The sequence below is a fragment of the Moschus berezovskii genome, chromosome 9 (genome assembly GCF_049115385.1).
Source record: "Moschus berezovskii isolate FMDL1 chromosome 9, NW_MosBer_1.0, whole genome shotgun sequence".
In the NCBI taxonomy this organism is placed as follows: Eukaryota; Metazoa; Chordata; class Mammalia; order Artiodactyla; family Moschidae; genus Moschus; species Moschus berezovskii.
Window position 1 is genome coordinate 59,286,323 of NC_142468.1, and position 19,613 is coordinate 59,305,935.

At 41.4% G+C, this 19,613-nt stretch overlaps 1 long non-coding RNA gene across 1 annotated transcript; it reads left to right on the top strand.

The window, feature by feature from the left end:
* The first annotated feature begins 3,503 nt into the window (after positions 1–3,503).
* On the top strand, positions 3,504–19,123 carry LOC148776459 (uncharacterized). The gene is made up of 3 exons (XR_016038355.1): positions 3,504–3,674; positions 10,190–10,305; positions 18,251–19,123. It is a non-coding gene; the product is annotated as an uncharacterized LOC148776459 (long non-coding RNA).
* The last annotated feature ends 490 nt before the right edge of the window (positions 19,124–19,613 follow it).

Genomic DNA, 19,613 nt, shown 5'->3' on the forward strand with positions numbered 1-19,613 from the left:
TCTCTGTTGTCCCCTTCTCCTCCCACCCCCAACCTTTCCTAGCATCAGAGTCTTTTCCAGTGAGTCAACTCTTCGTATGAGGTGGCCAAAGTATTGGAGTTTCAGCTTTAGCATCAGTCCTTCCAATGAACACCCAGGATTGATCTCCTTCCCAATTCTACCATCTGCTCCCTCTTTACTTCTCTGTGTTTTGACTCCTTTGACATGGCTCAGCTGAACATGAAGTCTCCAGCAGTCAACTAATCAGCCCCTCAGATTTTTTTTCTCCATCTGGAGTTATGAATTGTTTGAGAGATTTTAATTATAAACAATCCTTGCCTTCTTGAAACTCCTTCATTCACATCCATGACCCAGTGTTCTCCTGGACCTCTGCCCTCTTCTTCCAAAGTCCCTGTGCCTTCTCCAGCAGTGTTGGGCAGGGTGGAGCTCTGGAATTAGACTTCCTGGGTTCACATCCTAGATCATCCACTTCCTCCTATTTGTGCAGTGTTGGACAAGTCCTTGGATCTTGTTGAACCTTGGTTTCCTTGTCTGATAAACAGAAGTGGGATTGGTAGCTGCCCTTTTGGGTGGTGTGAGAATTCAATGGCATGATAAACATAAAGCACTTTTCAGGCTGCCTCGCTTGTAATAAGTGCTGCATTAGCTGTGAGCATTTTTATCTCTCCCCTCTTATCTCTGATATAGTTTCTTCCATCAGGTGTACCTATACATCATTTCTTGAACTTTCTTTGTGCTTGCCTGCTTTTTGCTCACATCATTGTACCTCTCTGGAAGGTTCCCCTCTCAACTTCATTTATTGAAGTCCATCTACTTCTTTAAGACCCACTTAAATACCACCTTCTCTCTGAAGCTCCCCCAGGTCACTCAAGGCAAAACTTATTTCTCTTCCAGTGAAAGCTTATAATCTTTTGTTCACTCTTCTGGCATATTTTGCATTGTATTGTAATTAATTATATAATTTACCTTATTTATTTTCAATTATTTGATTGCAAAGGGATAACTGGTGGGTATTGAGTACTAGGTGGTCATGAATACATTAATATGTTGCCATGTATCCTAATCCAGTGAGGAAAGCATTACATTAGAGTCAGTGGAAATATTTTTAAAAAAGAAAATAGACGATCTCAAGGGAATATTGAACAGAGTTCACTTAGGTGATTCTGAAATAAGATGACATGGGAAAAGCAAAAGAATGAGCACATGAATTTTTCATTCATTTTTAATAAATAAAAAACACTGGGGAAATATGTAGAAAACTGGAGGTTAAACCTCAGAAGAGCTATTTGATTTTAACACACATAAGAATGAAGTGCTGAGTCAAAGTTGTTTAGAAATTAATCAAGTAAAAAAGAAAAGTTTATGTATTCCATGCCTGTTCTCAGAAATTCAGAAGATAACTGAGAGAGTTTAAATTTGGCTGAATATGAGAGAAGGAGAGAGATGATAGAATAGATCTTGCACACGGTGTGCAGCCATCAAAGTAAAATCTTAGTGCTTTAAAATCACCATATTCAACAAGACTAAATTGAATTTGATTTGATTTGGCTGTGTGGTTTTGACAGTGAGCTCTTTTCACTCTGTAAATATTTGTCACTGATGCACATTTTCTCATTAATGTTCCCTCTTGTCTTGGATCCTTTCAAGACACTGCTGTGATGGACCCATAGATGATCATACTAAGTAAGTCAGACAAAAACAAATATCATATGGTGTTACTTATATGTGGAATCTAAAAGAAATGATACAAGTGAACGTATTTATAAAACATAAATAGATTCAGACATAGAAAACAAACTGATGGTTATTGAAGGGGAAAGAATGGTGGAGGGAGTGGGGATTAACACACACAATTATATATAAAATAGATAAACAATAGGGACCTACAGTATATCACAGGGAACTGTATTCAACATCCTTTAATACCCTAAATGGAAAAGAATCTGAAAAAGAATATAGATATATTTGTAAATAGCTGAATCACTTTGCTGCATACCTGAAAGTCACACAACCTTGTCAATTAGCTATGCTTCAACTAAAAAAAATACTGCCATACTTCCTGCTTCTCTGGTTACACATTCTCAGTATCTCTTCTTCAGCGTTCCATTCGAGTATGTCTCTTCTCATTTTGCTCTCTGTATCCTTTCTATACGATCTATCCATCCATGTCCATGATTTCAAGTCTCTTTAATATACTGATAACTCTCAAATATGCATTTTCAGGCTCCAGACGCACATACCCAACCAACTACTTGAAGTCTTCACATTTCACTCATCAATACTGAGCTGAACTCATTGACTTTTGCCACCCAACCTGAAACTGAGGCACACGAGCCTCTTAGATAGTGGTGAGCCTTCATGTCACCCTTTCAATACTGACTGATTGATTGTATAATTTATAACACATTAGTTTCAGATGTACAGCCTAATGATTCATATATATTGCAAAATGACCAACACAATAAATCTAGTTAACCTCCTCAAGCTTTATTTAGAATAGAGGCTGAGAGCTTTTGAAAGGAAGGATAGAAAAAAAATCATTAGTGTTTCAGAGCTTCAGCTTCTATTTCCCTGGCCAAATCTGCTTGGTCCCAAACTTGGATATCCCATTAAGAAAAGCAAAAGCCATGTGGCTAATCAGAACCTTCCTCCTTAGGAGTCAGTCCAGTGAGTTGCCATCTTTATTAGAATGTTCCATCACAGGGAGAGGAGTCTCAAGTGGCTTATCTGAATATTCTGTACAACAACATGTAGTGATCTCTTCCATAGAGGTTCTGACCATAGTTTCCTCCTATTCCTTGTATTTCCAGTGATATTTAGGATATAGGTAATTTCTTCTGGAAGCTTCCCGCATAGTATGGCTCTGCCCTAAATCAAGGCTCACTTTCCTATAGAATTAACAATCTAAGTAAATGGTACATATTTTTATATTACATATTTTCCCAAGCTGGAACACCAGATATCATCTTTATTTCTTCATTCTCTTACTCAACCACCATGTCAGATCTGTTTCTTATTTTCTAAAATTAGCCCACTTTCTTATTTCAAATAGTTTATCCATTGAGTCTCTTGAATTCTTGCACAAGAGTGATACCATCTGTGCGTAATGATAGTTCTATTTCTTTCCTTCCAATCAGCGTGCCTTGTCATCTTTCCATTGGACTGCCAGTAAAATGTTAAATGGAAATAGTGATAGCAAGCATCTTGGTCTTATTTCCTTTTTGAAAGGAAATATTTCTAATGATTCATCATTAAGTATAATGTTTGCTCTAGATTTTTGGTGGATACTCTTATTAAGAAAATTCCCATGTATTTCTAGCCTGCTCAGGGATTTTCTTAAAAGTCTATACATCTTTTATCAAATGATTTTTCTATATATTTGAGATGATCATATTTTTGGACTCACACAAATCAGAAAGAATCAAGCTTCTCTATTCACTTGGAGGCTGGTCTAGATTTTTATTTTCTCCTATTGCTCTTGTCTTAGAGAAGGAAGTGGCAACCCACTCCAGTGTTCTTGCCTGGAGAATCCCAAGGACGGCGGAGCCTGGTTGACTGCCATCTATGGGGTCGCACAGAGTCGGACACGACTGAAGCGACGCAGCAGCAGCAGCAGCAGCAGCTCTTGTCTAGGTTTAGTATCAAGCATTTACTTGCCTCAGAACAAGAGATGGGTGAGTTGACTCCCTTTTTTTGACTCATTGAAACAGTTTGTAAAAGCTTGAGATTGTGTGTTTCTTAACGTCTTGCTGGAACTCACCTATAAGACTGACTAGACCTATGTTTATTTCTTTCCTTTTTTGTTTGGAAGATAGATTTTAGTTTCTTGAATAGCTCTAGGCCTATTCAGGCTTCTTCTTGAGTCTGCTTTGACTAGTTTTTTTTATAGGAATTGTTACCAAATCCAAGCTTTCACATTTACAAACATTAAAAAATTTTAATGTCTTTCTGTCTCTGAATGTGATATAATTTACTTCTTTAACTGCTCAGTAATTCTTCAAAAGTGTATAGGTCATAAAAGACATGTAAAGACTAAGGAAATGTCACAGATTGGAGGAGACTGAGGAAAAGAGCAACTAAATGTAATTTGGTACCTGGATAAGATCCTGGGACAGAAAAAGACCACTAGTGTATAAATAGGTGAGATTTGACTAAGGTTTGCAGTTTAGTTAATAGTATTGTACCAGTGTTAATTTCTTAGTTTTGATAATTGTACTATGCTTATGTAACATGAGAAGTTTAGTGGAAGAACTCTTCTATTTTTTTTCAACTTTTCTGTAAGTCTAAAATTAGTTTAAAATAAAAAGTTAAAAAAAGATAATTCTGGTAGTGTGTAGACAATAGACCGGGAGTAGGGGCAGGCTGGACACAGGGAAAATAAGTAGCAGTTCAGGAAAGGTGGTTTGGAAGAGTAAAGATGAGAAGTGGTTGATTAATTTTAAAACTATGATGTCTGTACCTCTGTTTTATTTTTGATTCCTAATATTATTTATTTTACTGTCTCCCTTTTAAACTTAATAAATCTTACTAAAGTTATATTGACTTTAGTAGTCTTTTCAAGGAACTAAATTTTGAAAAAATTCTTAAATTTTTTTTCTTTCTTTGCTATTACATTCATTTTTATTATTTCCTTAATAAATATTTATTGTGCTCTTAGTATATACCAGGTATTTTCTAAGCACTATAAATAAATCTGACCTGGGGAGTTCCTCTTTCAGTATCCTATCATTTTGCCTTTTCATACTGTTCATGGGATTCTCAAAGCAAGAATACTGAAGTGGTTTGCCATTCCCTTCTCCAGTGGACCACATTCTGTCAGACCTCTCCACCATGACCCGTTTGTCTTGGGTGGCCCCACATGGCATGGCTTGGTTTCATTGAGTTAGACAAGGCTGTGGTCTTTGTGATCAAATTGGCTAGTTTTCTGTGATTATGGTTTCAGTGTGTCTGCCCTCTGATGCCCTCTTGCAACAACTACCGTCTTAACTTGGGTTTCTCTTACCTTGGACGTGGGGTATCTCTTCATGGCTGCTCCAGCAAAGTGCAGCCGCTGCTCCTTACCTTGGACGAGGTTACCCCTCCTGACCTTGAACGTAGAGTAACTCCTCTCGGCCCTCCTGTGCCCGCACAGCTGCCGCTCCTTGGACGTGGGGTTCCTCCTTTCAGCTGTTGCCCCTGACCTTGGACATGGGCTACTCCTCTTGGCCTATGAACTATGGACAGAAGTTCATGACATTGTACAGGAGACAGGGATCAAGACCATCCCCATGGAAAAGAAATGCAAAGAAGCAAAATGGCCATCTGAGGAAGCCTTACAAATAGCTGTGAAAAGAAGAGAAGCGAAAAGCAGAGGAGAAAAGGAAAGATATAAGCATCTGAATGCAGAGTTCCAACGAATAGCAAGGAGAGATAAGAAAGCCTTCCTCAGCGATCAATGCAAGGAAATAGAGGAAAACAACAGAATGGAAAAGACTAGAAATCTCTTCAAGAAAATTAGAGATACCAAGGGAACATTTCATGCAAAGATGGGCTTGATAAAGGACAGAAATGGTAGGGACCTGACAGAAGCAGAAGATATTAAGAAGAGGTGGCAAGAATACACAGGAGAACTGTACAAAAAAGATCTTCACAACCAAGATAATCATGATGGTGTGATCACTCACCTAGAGCCAGACATCCTGGACTGTGAAGTTAAGTGGGCCTTAGAAAGCACCACTACAAACAAAGCTAGTGGAGGTGATGGAATTCAAGTTGAGTTATTTCAAATCCTGGAAGATGATGCTGTGAAAGTGCTGCACTCAATATGCCAGCAAATTTGGAAAATTCAGCAGTGGCCACAGGACTGGAAAAGGTCAGTCTTCATTCCAATCCCAAAGAAAGGCAATGCCAAAGAATGCTCAAACTACCGTACAATTGCACTCATCTCACACGCTAGTAAAGTCATGCTCAAAAGTCTCCAAGCCAGGCTTCAGCAATACGTGAACCGTGAACTTCCAGATGTTCAAGCTGGCTTTAGAAAAGGCAGAGGAACAAGAGATCAAATTGCCAACATCCACTGGATCATCGAAAAAGCAAGAGAGTTCCAGAAAAACATCTATTTCTGCTTTATTGACTATGCCAAAGCCTTTGACTGTGTGGATCCCAATAAACTGTGGAAAATTCTGAAAGAGATGGGAATGCCAGACCACCTGACCTGCCTCTTGAGAAACCTGTATGCAGGTCAGGAAGCAACAGTCAGAACTGTACATGGAACAACAGACTGGTTCCAAATAGGAAAAGGAGTACGTCAAGGCTGTATATTGTCACCCTGCTTATTTAACTTATATGCAGAGTACATCATGAGAAACACTGGGCTGGAAGAAGCACAAGCTGGAATCAAGATTGCCGAGAGAAATATCAATAACCTCAGATATGCAGATGACACCACCCTTATGGCAGAAAGTGAAGAGGAACTCAAAAGCCTCTTGATGAAAGTGAAAGAGGAGAGTGGAAAAGTTGGCTTAAAGCTCAACATTCAGAAAACGAAGATCATGGCATCTGGTCCTATCACTTCATGGCAAATAGATGGGGAAACAGTGGAAACAGTGTCAGGCTTTATTTTTTTGGGCTCCAAAATCACTGCAGATGGTGATTGCAGCCATGAAATTAAAAGACACTTACTCCTTGGAAGGAAAGTTATGACCAACCTAGATAGCATATTAAAAAGCAGAGACATTACTTTGCCAACAAAGGTCCGTTTAGTCAAGGCTATGGTTTTTCCAGTGGTCATGTATGGATGTGAGAGTTGGACTGTGAAGAAAGCTGATCACCGAAGAATTGATGCTTTTGTTTTTTGTTTTTGTTTTTTTTAGCTCTAACATGGTTTTCTTTAATAAACAAAACATACATATAGTGATTATATCACAATTTTTATCTTCACAATATTTTATAAACATTAAGTGATTTTTAATAACACTCCTGAGAATTAACAATGATACTTTGCCTTTATATAGAGTCACGCAACTGAAGAATATAAAAGGACTTCACAAATATTAAACTTAAGCCACACTCAACTGATTCTAAAAAGGACAGGAACAAAAACATTAAAAATACTGGTCAGCCATATTATAGACTTAGTATAACATTAGAATTTAGAATTCCTAATATTCAAATTTAGTTTTTGACACAAAAGCATTCCTTCATTTAGTGTGAAGTGAAGTGGCTCATTTGTGTCTGACTCTTTGCGACCCCATGGACTGTAGCCTACCAGGCTCCTCTGTCCATGGGATCTTCCAGGCAAGAGTACTGGAGTGGGTTGCCATTTCCTTCTCCATGAGATCCTCCCGACCCAGGGATTGAACCCTGGTCTCCCACATTGTAGGTAAACGCTTTACCCTCTGAGCCACAAAGGAAGTCCCATTCCTTCATGAGATTGCTTAAATTCAAGGGTGTTGGAAACACTGGTTCAAAAATGAATACAAAGGGCTGCTGCTGTTGCTGCTGCTAAGTCAATTCAGTCGTGTCCAACTCTTTGTGACCCCATAGACGGAAGCCCACCAGGCTCCCCCCTCCCTGGGATTCTCCAGGCAAGAACACTGGAGTGGGTTGCCATTCCTTCTCCAAGAATTGATGCTTTTGAACTGTGGTGCTGGAGAAGACTCTTGAGAGTCCCTTATACTGCAAGGAGATCCAACCAGTCCATCCTAAAGGAGATCAGTCCTGGGTGTTCATTGGAAGGACTGATGCTGAAGCTGAAACTCCAATACTTTGGCCACCTCATGCGAAGAGTTGACTCACTGGAAAAGACTGATGCTGGGAGGTATTGGGGGCAGTAGGAGAAGGGGTCAACAGAGAATGAGATGGTTGGATGGCATCACCGACTCAATGGCCATGAGTTTGGGTGAACTCTGGGAGTTGGTGATGGACAGGGAGGCCTGGCATGCTGAGATTCAAGGTGTTGCAAAGAGTCAGACACGACTGAGGAACTGAACTGAACTGATAAATCAGTGAACAAAACTGACTAAGATTCCTGTCATTAAATTCATGAAGTCTTAAAGTCAAAGGTGACCAGCAGCAGCACCTAGTGAGCGGGCAGTGGTACATCTGGGACCAAGACCAGGAAGAAGAAGAGGGCATGAATAAAGTGTAAGCGCAGATAGTCCTGAGCCCCATGACACCCTGACAGGTGCATGGGTGCTCCTCCCCCAGCTCATACTTGTGGCCATATGGAGAGATCCTTGTGACCATGCAATGGTGGGCATAATCCCTGGTTTGTTTACAAATGAGTTGGCTGGGAATATCACTTAAGTTGAAAATTATAGCCGCATTTTTCTGTGACCTTGAAAGACTTCAGAGGGTGCAGATCTTCCCAATGGATGGAATGTGGGAGGTGCACCTGGTCATCTACTTTGTGCTGAAGTGGCCTGAGGTGAGGATGCACATAGATTCCTGGGCAGTGGCCAGTGGTTTGGCTGTCTGGACAAGAAATGTACTGGAAAATCAGACACAAGGAAATCTGGTGTAGAGATGAATGGATGGACTGGTGGGAGTCGGCATGAAGTGTAATGATATTTGTGTCCCTTGTAATGCCCACTAGAAAGGATCCCTCATGGGAGAAACTCTGAACAACCAAGTAGACAGATTGACTCAGCCAGTTGTCAATCAACCAGTTGTAGGCAGCCTTCATCATCAGCCACCCCAGAGCTGGTCTTATGGGCACATGACTGGAGTGACCACAGTGATCAAGATGAGGCCTATTGACCTGATTTAGCAACTGTGGCCTCTGAAAGTCTGACTTGTTAGTAATAGAGACCAGTGCTGAGCACCTGGATATGGCACTATGCCCTGAAAAGATTAATCAGCCACCTGGTGGCAAGTCAGTTACATTAGGCTCCCTTCATCCTGGATCAGCGATTGGTTTTCACAGGGATAGATGTTTATTTGGGGCATGCTTTTTGCATTTCCTGCCCATAGAGCAAGCCTTAGCCAGCACCCTTATTTGGGGGCTTATAGAATGTTCAATCCACAGGCATAGGATCCCACACAGCACAGAGTACTCATATCACCTGTAAAGAACAGGTGGGAGTGAACTCATACCCATGGAGATCATTGGTTGCATCACAAGCCATATGCCCCAGAAGAAGCATGGCTCAGAGAGTTCTGAAACAGTCTTCCAAAGGCACAGCTGAAGCCCCAGTCCAGTTCAGACACAATACTATGAGAGACTGGGGCATTATCTTTTAGGATGCAACATGTGTCAGAGACTTCTGTATGGCACTGGGTCCCCAAGTGAAATAATATATGGATTGGAGAACCGAGGAGTGGAAGCATGAGTGATCCCCTCCCCACCCCTCTGCCCACTTTCCATCGCTCCTGATGATCCACTGGGAGGTATTGTCCTTCCCACCCCTGCAACTCGCGAACTGGCAGGGTTAGAGATCCTGGTCCTTCAAAGAGGCTCATCTTTACCAGGGGACTAAAGCCCTTTGGATTTCTTCTGTCCAGGGTCAAGTGGACAAGAAGAGGTGCCTCTGTCTCATCAGGAAGTAGAGCTGCTGTTATAAAGGGGGCAGGAGGAACACACGTGGAGCTAGATGACCCACTATGGAGCCTCTGAGTGATCTCTGGCTGCTTGTAACTGTGAATGGACACATGCCCAACCTGAGAAGATGCCTCAGGAATGAAGGTTTGGGTCACAACACCAGGGAAGCCACCTAGACCTGCTAAGGTGATAGCTGAGGGTGAGGGAAATTTAGACTAATTGTGGAGGAGGGAGTTATGCCCTGGTAGCTACTCCATCAATTCCCCCTCCTCTAAGTTTTCCCTTAAGACTAGAGACCATGGAAACCGTGGAAGAACTGCTGCCCAAACTTACCTTGAAAAATAGATCGATGCAGGTTAAGGGGTGGACTGTGGCTGCCGTGGGAATGGACCACTCAGATCTTCTGCTGAGGGGAGTATGGCTGCCTGACAAGCCCCCTGGACCCAACACTATGTTCACACAGAAGCCTGTGTCCTCTGGGTTCTTCCAGCTATGATGGAGCACAGCTGGGTACTAGTGCTGACCCATTCTTGAAGGTCATGGGATAACTCTAATGGGAAACTTTGGCTCAAGGACTTCCCATCAACCTAGTCAAACTTTTTGAGAACTGAGCTGCAGTTTGAGACTCTTCCTACCCAAACCTCCTTCCTTCCTCTTCTCTTTTCACAGGTATCATCATGATTGGAAGCTTCTCTCAGCCTACTCTTGCTTCCTTTATGCTTCACAACAACGTATGACTCTCTTGCACATATAATCCCATCTTGGCATCTGCTTCTTGGAGGACCGTGAGTGACACTTGATATTTCAGGCCTTGAGACTGGGGGAGGTGCTCAAGGTTGTGAGTGCAGATAGAAATGAGAAGGGAACTGAGCTCTGGGGGCTCTCCAGCATTGAGTGAAGGAGAAGAGAAAATTAACAGCAGAGACCAAGAAGGGGTGGCTAGCAAAGTAGCCAAGAGAATGTGGTGTTCTTGAAACCAAGTAGACACAGTGTATCTGAGAAAAGGAATAATTGACTATGTCAGGGATGCTGCCTGGTTGTGTAAACTAAGGGTCATGGGTTTAGCAAGATGAAACTCACAGTGACTTTGACAAGAGAAATTTTAGTGGAGGGTTTGGATGACGCCTGATTGGTGTGTTTTTAAGAGATAATACGAAAACCATTTCAAGTTTTTGTACCTGGAATTTTTCAGGAGTGCTAACCAGAGCAACTTTATTGAGGAGATGTGTTGGAAAGAGAAACTGGGAAATGGGGCAGTAGCTGGCTGGGGAACTGAGATCAATGAAAGGATTTTTAAAGATGCTCGAGATAATGGCATATTAGTATGCTGATAGTGGGCTGACCCAGTAAGGATAAAAAAAAATATTGACATAAGCAGAAAGTGAAGCACTGTTGAGGTGGAGTGCAGGTGACTCTGTGAGAAAGGATGAGGTCACTGAAGGGGGACACTCTTTAAAGAGGATTCACTCCAACTCCCTGCTCCTCCTAGGCCCACGCTTTGCCTGAGGTTAGTTACCCTTGAGTCCCTGAAATAAAACAGAATTTCCCATCCTTTCAGGGAATTTCACAGAGAATTTCTTACCACTCAAATTTTCAGTTCCCTCTTTGCGTTTGGTATCTAGAGATTTCACATAGCCTTTCGTGATTTTTGACTATACTTCTAAGCTTATTTTAAAAACTTTAACCCATTTTGTGTTTTTGTATCTGGAGTTTTTTTTCTGGCTATCTCAGTTTACTATCTTAATGGAAGTGGGAGTCTCCTGCAGGGATTTTTTTTCTCAAGTGCAGATCTTGTTAGGGTACTTCTTTGATGGTTTACAGTTACAGGAATAAGATCCAGCCTTCTCATGATGATGTGTAAAACCTGTTTCTTTCTGGTCTGGCTCCTAGCTGTCCATCTCTTGCAGTCTCAGGAGACATGAATAGGTCCTAAGACTCACCATGCTTTCTGGTGTCCCCTTGTCTTTGCATATGTTGCTCTCTTCCCTATAAAGGCATCCCTTCTCCAGATAAGTCTGAAGCTTGCTCACCCTGTAAGATTAATTTTGGGAGCTGATGCCTAAGACCAATCTTTCCAACTCACCTCATCCCCAAGAGTGGTTTCAATGCCTATCTCATGTGCTTCCACACTTATAGCTCAGGGAAAGCTTTTTGCCTTGAGTATCACTGTCTATTTGCGTTGGTTTCCTCTGTCTGGTTGGCTCCTGGCTGCCTCTAGCATTTCCAGTGCTTCTACATCGTAGGCACACTATGCCTTGGTAAATGTTGGGTGCTCTTCCGTGGTAGCTTAGGTGGTAAAGAATCCATCTGCAATGCAGGAAATGCAGGTTCGATCCCTCGGTCAGGGAGATTCCCTGGAGAAGGGAATGATTACCTACTCCAGTATTCTTACCTGGAGAATTCCATGGACAGAGGAGCCTGGCAGGCTATAGTCCATGGGATTGCAAAGAGTCGGACATGACTGAGGGACTAACACACATAAGTTTTCTGTATGAGTCACAGAAGTCTCAAAATTTCTTCTGGATAGGGAAATATATCTCAATGATATTTTTTATAAAATATATTTTATTGATTGTTAAGGCCTTTATACAGCATTGGCACAACTCAGACAAATAAAGGCTGTTAGAATTTCAAATCTGGAAAGAATCTAGATATTCTTGTTATTCAGTCACTCAGTCATGTGGGACACTTTGCGACCCCACAGACTGAAGCACACCAGACTTCCCTGTCCTTCACTATCTCCTAGAGTTTGCTCAAATTCTTGTCCATTGAGTTGATGATGCCATCAAGTCATCTCATCCTCCATCACCCCCTTCTCCTCCTGCCCTCAGTCTTTCCTAGCATTAGGATCTTTTCCATGAGTTGGCTCTACTCATTAAGTGGACAAAATATTGAAGCTTCAGCTTTAGCATTGGTCCTTCTAGATCAACTAGTTTGATCTCCTTGCTGTCAAAGGGACTCTCAAGAATCTTCTCCAGCACCACAGCTCAAAAGCATTGATTTTTCGGTGCTCAACCTTCTTTATGGTTCAACTCTCACATCCCTACATGTGCTTGTGCTTAGTTGCTCAGCCGTCTCCAGCTTTTTGCAACCCCATGGACTAGAGCCTGCCAGGCTCCTCTGTCCATGGGGATTCTCCCAGGAAGAATACTGGAGTGATTTGCCATGCCCTCCTCCAGGGGATCTTCCCAATCCAGAGATGAATCCAGGTCTCCTGCATTGTAGGCGGATTCTTTACTGAGCCACCAGGGAAGCCCAAGAATACCATAGCTTTGACAACATGGACCTTTGTTGGTAAAGTAATGTCTCTGCTTTTTAGTATACTGTCTAGGTTTGTCATAATTTTTCTTTCAGGGAGCAAGCATCTTTTAATTTCATGGGTGCAGTCACCATCTGCAGAGATTTTGGAGCCCAAGAAAATAGGCTGTCACTGTTTGCATCGTTTCCGCATCTATCTACCATGAAGTGATGGGACCAGATGCCATGATCTTACTTTTTTGAATGTTGAGTTTTAAGTCAACTTTTTCACTCTCTTTTCACCTTCATTAAGAGGCTCTTTAGTTCCTCTTCGCCTTCTGCCATAAGGCAGTGTCATCTGCATATCTGAGGTTATTGATATTTCTCCCAGCAGTCTTGATTCCAGCTTATGCTCCATCCAGCCTGGCATGATGTACTCTGCATATAAGTTAAATAAGCAGGGTGACAATATACAGCCTTGACATACTCCTTTCCTAATTTGGAACCAGTTCATTGTTTCATGTCTAGTTCCAACTGTTGCTTCTTGACCTGCATACAGGTTTCTCAGGAGGCAGGTAAGGTGATCTGATATTCCCATCACTTTAAGAGTTTTCCATAGTTTGTTGTGATCCACACAGTCAAAGGCTTTAATGTAGTCAGTGAAGCAGAAGTAGATGTTTTTCTGAAATTCCCTTGCTTTTTCTATGATCAACGAATGTTGGCAATTGGATCGAAATTCTTAGAGATTACTTAACTCATCTCCTTTATTTCCTGCATAAAGAAATGTATCTTTCTTTGTACCAATTTCTGTGTCTATCCACAGTGTATGAGAATGCCTCTTTCTGCTCACACTTTCTCCCTAGCCTAGGTATTTTCAGTGTCTTATATCTTTGATAGTAAATTGGCTGTACTGTATATGGTTATTGGCAATTTATCTTTCTTCATTTCTGAAACGTCTGTTTATATTCTTCTCTCAGTTTTATTAAGGATGTCGATATTTTTCATATTTATTTGTAAGTGCATTTTATAACTAAAGATATTAACCCTTTGTTTCTCATATATACTCCAAGGGTTTTTCTAGATTTGTTTAACTTTCTTTAGAGTGTCTTCTTCTGTACCAGTGGTCAAATGTATCAGTTTTCCTTTTTGGTTTCCAAACTTGATGCCATTCTAGGGATTATCTTCACTCAAATTATAACAGAACAGATTATAAAACTGTTCTAACCCTAAGAAAAACATAATTAAAAAAGACACATGTACATCAGTGTTATTAACTGCAGCACTATTTAGAATAGCCAGGGCTTCCCTGGTAACTCAGATAGTAAAGAATCTGCCTGCAATTCCTGGGTCTGAAAGATCCCCTGGAGAAGGGAACAGCTACCCACTCCAGTATTCTTGATTGGATAATTCCATGGACAGAGGAGCCTGGCAGGCTACAGTCCATGGAGTTGCAGAGTCAGGCACAACTGAGCAACTTTCACTTTCTTTCACTTCAGAATAGCCAGGACATGGATGCAACCTAGATGTCTGTCAACAGATGAATGGATAAAGAAGTTGTGGTGCATATATACAATGGAACATTACTTGATCATGGAAAGGAACAAATTTGAGTCAGTTCCAGTGAGGTGGATGAACCTAAAGCCTGATACTACACAGTGAAGTAAATCGGAAAGAGAAAAACAAATATCGTATAAAACACATATATATGGAATCTAGAAAAATGGTAGTGATGAACCTATGAATAGGGCAGGAATAGAGACTCAGACATAGAGAACAGACTTGTGGACACAGGGAGAGAAGCACTGAAATATATACATTCAGTTCAGTTTAGTTCAGTCGCTCAGTCGTGTCCGACTCTCCGCGACCCCATGAATCACAGCACGCCAGGCCTCCCTGTCCATCACCAACTCCCAGAGTTCACTCAAACTCATGTCCACAGAGTCGGTGATGCCATCCAGTCATCTCATTCTCTGTCGTCCCCTTCTCCTCCTGCCCCCAACCCTTCCCAGCATCAGAGTCTTTTCCAGTGAGTCAACCCGTTGCATGAGGTGGCCAAAGTATTGCAGTTTCAGCTTTAGCATCAGTCCTTCCAATGAACACACAGGATTGATCTCCTTTAGAATGGACTGGTTGGATCTCCTTGCAGTCCAAGGGACTCTCCAGAGTCTTCTCCAGCACCACAGTTCAAAAGCATCAATTCTTTGGAGATCAGCTTTCTTCACAGTCCAACTCTCACATCCATACATGACCACGGGAAAAACCATAGCCTTGACTAGATGGAGCTTTGTTGGCAAAGTAATGTCTCTGCTTTTTAACATACTATCAAGGTTGGTCATAACTTTCCTTCCAAGGAGTAAGCGTCTTTTAATTTCCTGGCTGCAATCAGCATCTGCAGTGATTCTGGAGCCCAAAAAAATAAAGTCTGAGCACTGGTCATAGCAAACACCCTCTTCCAACAACACAAGAGAAGACTCTACACATGGACATCACCAGATGGTCAACACCAAAATCAGATTGATTATATTCTTTGCAACCAAAGATGGAGAAGCTGTATACAGTTAGCAAAAACAAGACCAGGAGCTGACTGTGGCTCAGATCATGAACTCCTTATTGCCAAATGCAGACTTAAATTGAAGAAAGTAGGGAAAACCACTAGACCATTCAGATATGACCTAAATCAAATCCCTTATGATTATACAGTGGAAGTGAGAAATAGATTTAAGGGACTAGATCTGATAGAGTGCCTGATGAACTCTGGACGGAGGTTCATGACATTGTACAGGAGACAGGGACCAAGACCATCCCCATGGAAAAGAAATGCAAAAAAGCGAAATGGCTGTCTGAGGAGGCCTTACAAATAGCTGTGAAAAGAAGAGAAGCGAAAAGCAAAGGAGAAAAGGAAGGATATAAGCATCTAAATGCAGAGTTCCAAAGAATAGCAAGGAGAGATAAGAAAGCCTTCCTCAGTGATCAATGCAAAGAAATAGAGGAAAACAACAGAATAGGAAAAACAAGAGATCTCTTCAAGAAAATTAGAGATTCCAAGATTTCATGCAAAATTAGAGATTCCAAGATTTCATGCAAAGATGGGCTCGATAAAGGACAGATTTCATGCAAAATTAGAGATTCCAAGATTTCATGCAAAGATGGGCTCGATAAAGGACAGAAATGGTAGGGACCTAACAGAAGCAGAAGATATTAAGAAGAGGTGGCAAGAATACACAGAAGAACTGTACAAAAAAGATCTTCACGACCAAGATAGTCACGATAACGTGATCACTGACCTAGAGCCAGACATCTTGGAATGTGAAGTCAAGTGGACCTTAGAAAGCATCACTATGAACAAAGCTAGTGGAGGTGATGGAATTCCAGTTGAGCTATTTCAAATCTTGAAAGATGATGCTGTGAAAGTGCTGCACTCAATATGCCAGCAAATTTGGAAAACTCAGCAGTGGCCACAGGACTGGAAAAGGTCAGTCTTAATTCCAGTCCCAAAGAAAGGGAATGCCAAAGAATGCTCAAACTACCCCACAATTGCACTCATCTCACACGCTAGTAAAGTCATGCTCAAAATTCTCCAAGCCAGGCTTCAGCAATATGTGAACCGTGAATTCCCAGATGTTCAAGCAGATTTTCGAAAAGGCAGAGGCACCAGAGATTAAATTGCCAACATCCATTGGATCATGGAGAAAGCAAGAGAGTTCCAGAAAAACATCTATTTCTGCCTTATTGACTATGCCAAAGCCTTTGACTGTGTGGATCACAATAAACTGTGGAAAATTCTGAAAGAGATGGGAATCCCAGACCACCTGACCTGCCTCTTGAGAAACCTGTATGCAGGTCAGGAAGCAACAGTCAGAACTGTACATGGAACAACAGACTGGTTCCAAATAGGAAAAGGAGTGCGTCAAGGCTGTATATTGTCACCTTGCTTATTTAACTTATATGCAGAGTACATCATGAGGAACGCTGGGCTGGAAGAAGCACAAGCTGGAATCAAGATTGCTGGGAGAAATATCAATAACCTCAGATATGCAGATGACACTACCCTTATGGCAGAAAGTGAAGAGGAACTCAAAAGCCTCTTGATGAAAGTGAAAGAGGAGAGTGAAAAGGTTGGCTTGAAGCTCAACATTCAGAAAACAAAGATCATGGCATCTGGTCCCATCACTTCATGGAAACAGATGGAAAATATATACATTACCATACGTAAAATAGGTAGCTAATGGGAAGTATGGTGTAACACAAGGAGCTTACCTGGTGCTCTGTGACAACCTAGAGGGGTGGAATGTGGTAGGAGGTGGGAGGGAGGCTCAAGAAGGAGGGAATCTGTGTATACCTATAACTGATTAATGTTGATGTATGGCAGAAACAACACAACTTTGTAGGGCAATTATCCTTAAATTAAAAATAAATAAATTTAAAAACTGTTCTATATTTAACATAGTATGCTGAGTGGCTCAGTTGTTTCTAATTCTTTGTGACCCCATGGACTGCAAGGTTCCTCTGTAATGGGATTTCAGAGGCAAGAATACTGGAGTGGTTGGCATACCCTACTCCAGGGGATCTTCCTGACTCAGGGATCAAACTCGTGTCTCTTGTGTCTCCTCTATTGGCAGGCAGAATTTTTACCATTGTGCCACCCGGGAAGCGCCATTTAACAGTACATATTATTTTTTACATTTCAGAGTTTAGTCCACCTAACTTTTTTTAATGTGAGAAAATAACCTCACTTTATTTGCCCTCATGTTTTTTATTGAATTGCTCCAATGCTGTTTCTACAGTTTTATATATTACTAATTCAAAGTGAAGGCACTGGTGTATTTTCATTAAGAGCACAGAGTGGAGGACAGAGAGGTCTGGATCTCCTTGCTGAGCGCTGCTACTACTAAGTCACTTCAGTCGTGTCTGACTCTGTGCAACCCCATGGACGGCAGCCTACTAGGCTCCCCCGTCCCTGGGATTCTCCAGGCAAGAACACCGGAGTGGGTCGCCATTTCCCTCTCCAATGCACGCAAGTGAAAAGTGAAAGTGAAGTCGCTCAGTCGTGTCCGACTCTCAGCGACCCCATGGACTGCAGCCCACCAGGCTCCTCCGTCCATGGGATTTTCCAGGCAAGAGTACTGGAGTGGGGTGCCATTGCCTTCTTGCTAGCTCTGCCTATTCTCCGATGTTGTGAGGTTTAATGGAGATGGTTTACGTGACGTACTGGCACCAAAGAGGAATGTACTATCATTGGGCACCTTTATGACTTAGTAGTAGTAGCATTAATTGATTTTTTCTTCTCTGGACTCTATTTTATTCTGTTGATCTGTTCATCTATATCTGTCCCAGGACAGTACTGCTTTAATTTCCTGCAGTTTGATCAAATAATTTATTATCTATTAGGCAAAATCCCTTGTGTGGGTTTTAACTTCTTGTAAATAATATGAAACATCTTTTTTATTGCACATATAACAGTACATTTCATTGCTCCTTTTTCTTGTCCTTCAGTTCAGTTCAGTCACTCAGTCGTGACCGACTTTTTGCGACCCCATGAATCACAGCATGCCAGGCCTCCCTGTCCATCACCAACTCCTGGAGGTCACTCAAACTCATGTCCATCGAGTCAGTGATGCCATCCAGCCATCTCATTCTCTGTCGTCCCCTTCTCCTCCCGCCCCCAATCCTTCCCAGCATCAGAGTCTTTTCCAGTGAGTCAACTCTTCGCATGAGGTGGCCAAAGTATTGGAGTTTCAGCTTCAGCATCAGTCCTTCATTTGAACACCAAGGATCGATCTTCTTCAGAATAGACTGGTTGGATCTCCTTGCAGTCCAAGGGACTCTCAAGAGTCTTCTCCAGCACCACAGTTCAAAAGCATCAATTCTTCGGCGATCAGCTTTCTTCACAGTCCAACTCTCACATCCATACATGACCACGGGAAAAACCATAGCCTTGACTAGACGGACCTTGGTTGGCAAAGTAATGTCTCTGCTTTTTAATATGCTATCTAGGCCGGTCATAATTTTCCTTCCAAGGAGTAAGCGTCTTTTAATTTCCTGGCTATAATCAGCATCTGCAGTGATTTTGGAGCCCAAAAAAATAAAGTCTGACACTGTTTCCACTGTTTCCCCATCTATTTCCCATGAAGTGATGTTATTATAAAAGCACCTCAATATTTTTTAGGGTTTAGTATTTTAGTATTCAGAATGTAATTCTCATTCAGAAGTTTAGGAAAAGATGGCAAACAATGGATGTCATAAGAAAAAGTTGAATGGTTTAGGGTTATTTCGATTGACTTGATGTATCATGAAGAAGAAATTAACTTGTTATGTTCCATTGCTTGTGAGAACCAAATGAGGAAATAGGTTTAAATTGCAACAGGGGTTTTGGTTAAACAAAAACAAAAAAATTTTCTTAAAAAAAAAAATAAGTCTGATTAGGGAGTGAAGCATACTTCCAAAGAAAATGTTAAACGATATTCTGAGGTTTTCTGATTCTTTCTTATATCTTTGTACATGCTTGGCCTGTGGAAGGGAAAGAAGCATCTCTCTGTTGCTTTCTAACTTTAGGATTCCATGAATGTTAACCTTTAATGCAAGCTAACCTGCATTTTGGGGACTTTCCATGCATGTTAGGAACCAGAGTGCCATCATCCTCAACAGAGAGGAGTCTCTAGTTTAATAATAGTTTTGCACAATAATATACGAGTCTTAAAAGCACTTGTTTTTCTTTATTTTAATCAGTTTTTCTTGACTTGTCATTAGTATTTCGAGCATATGAATGAGTCATTATCTCTTAAAACATGCCTCTTCCTTTGTTTACTTTTTGCATATATGCCGTGAGACAGGGAGCAGCAGGAAATGGCCTGTTACT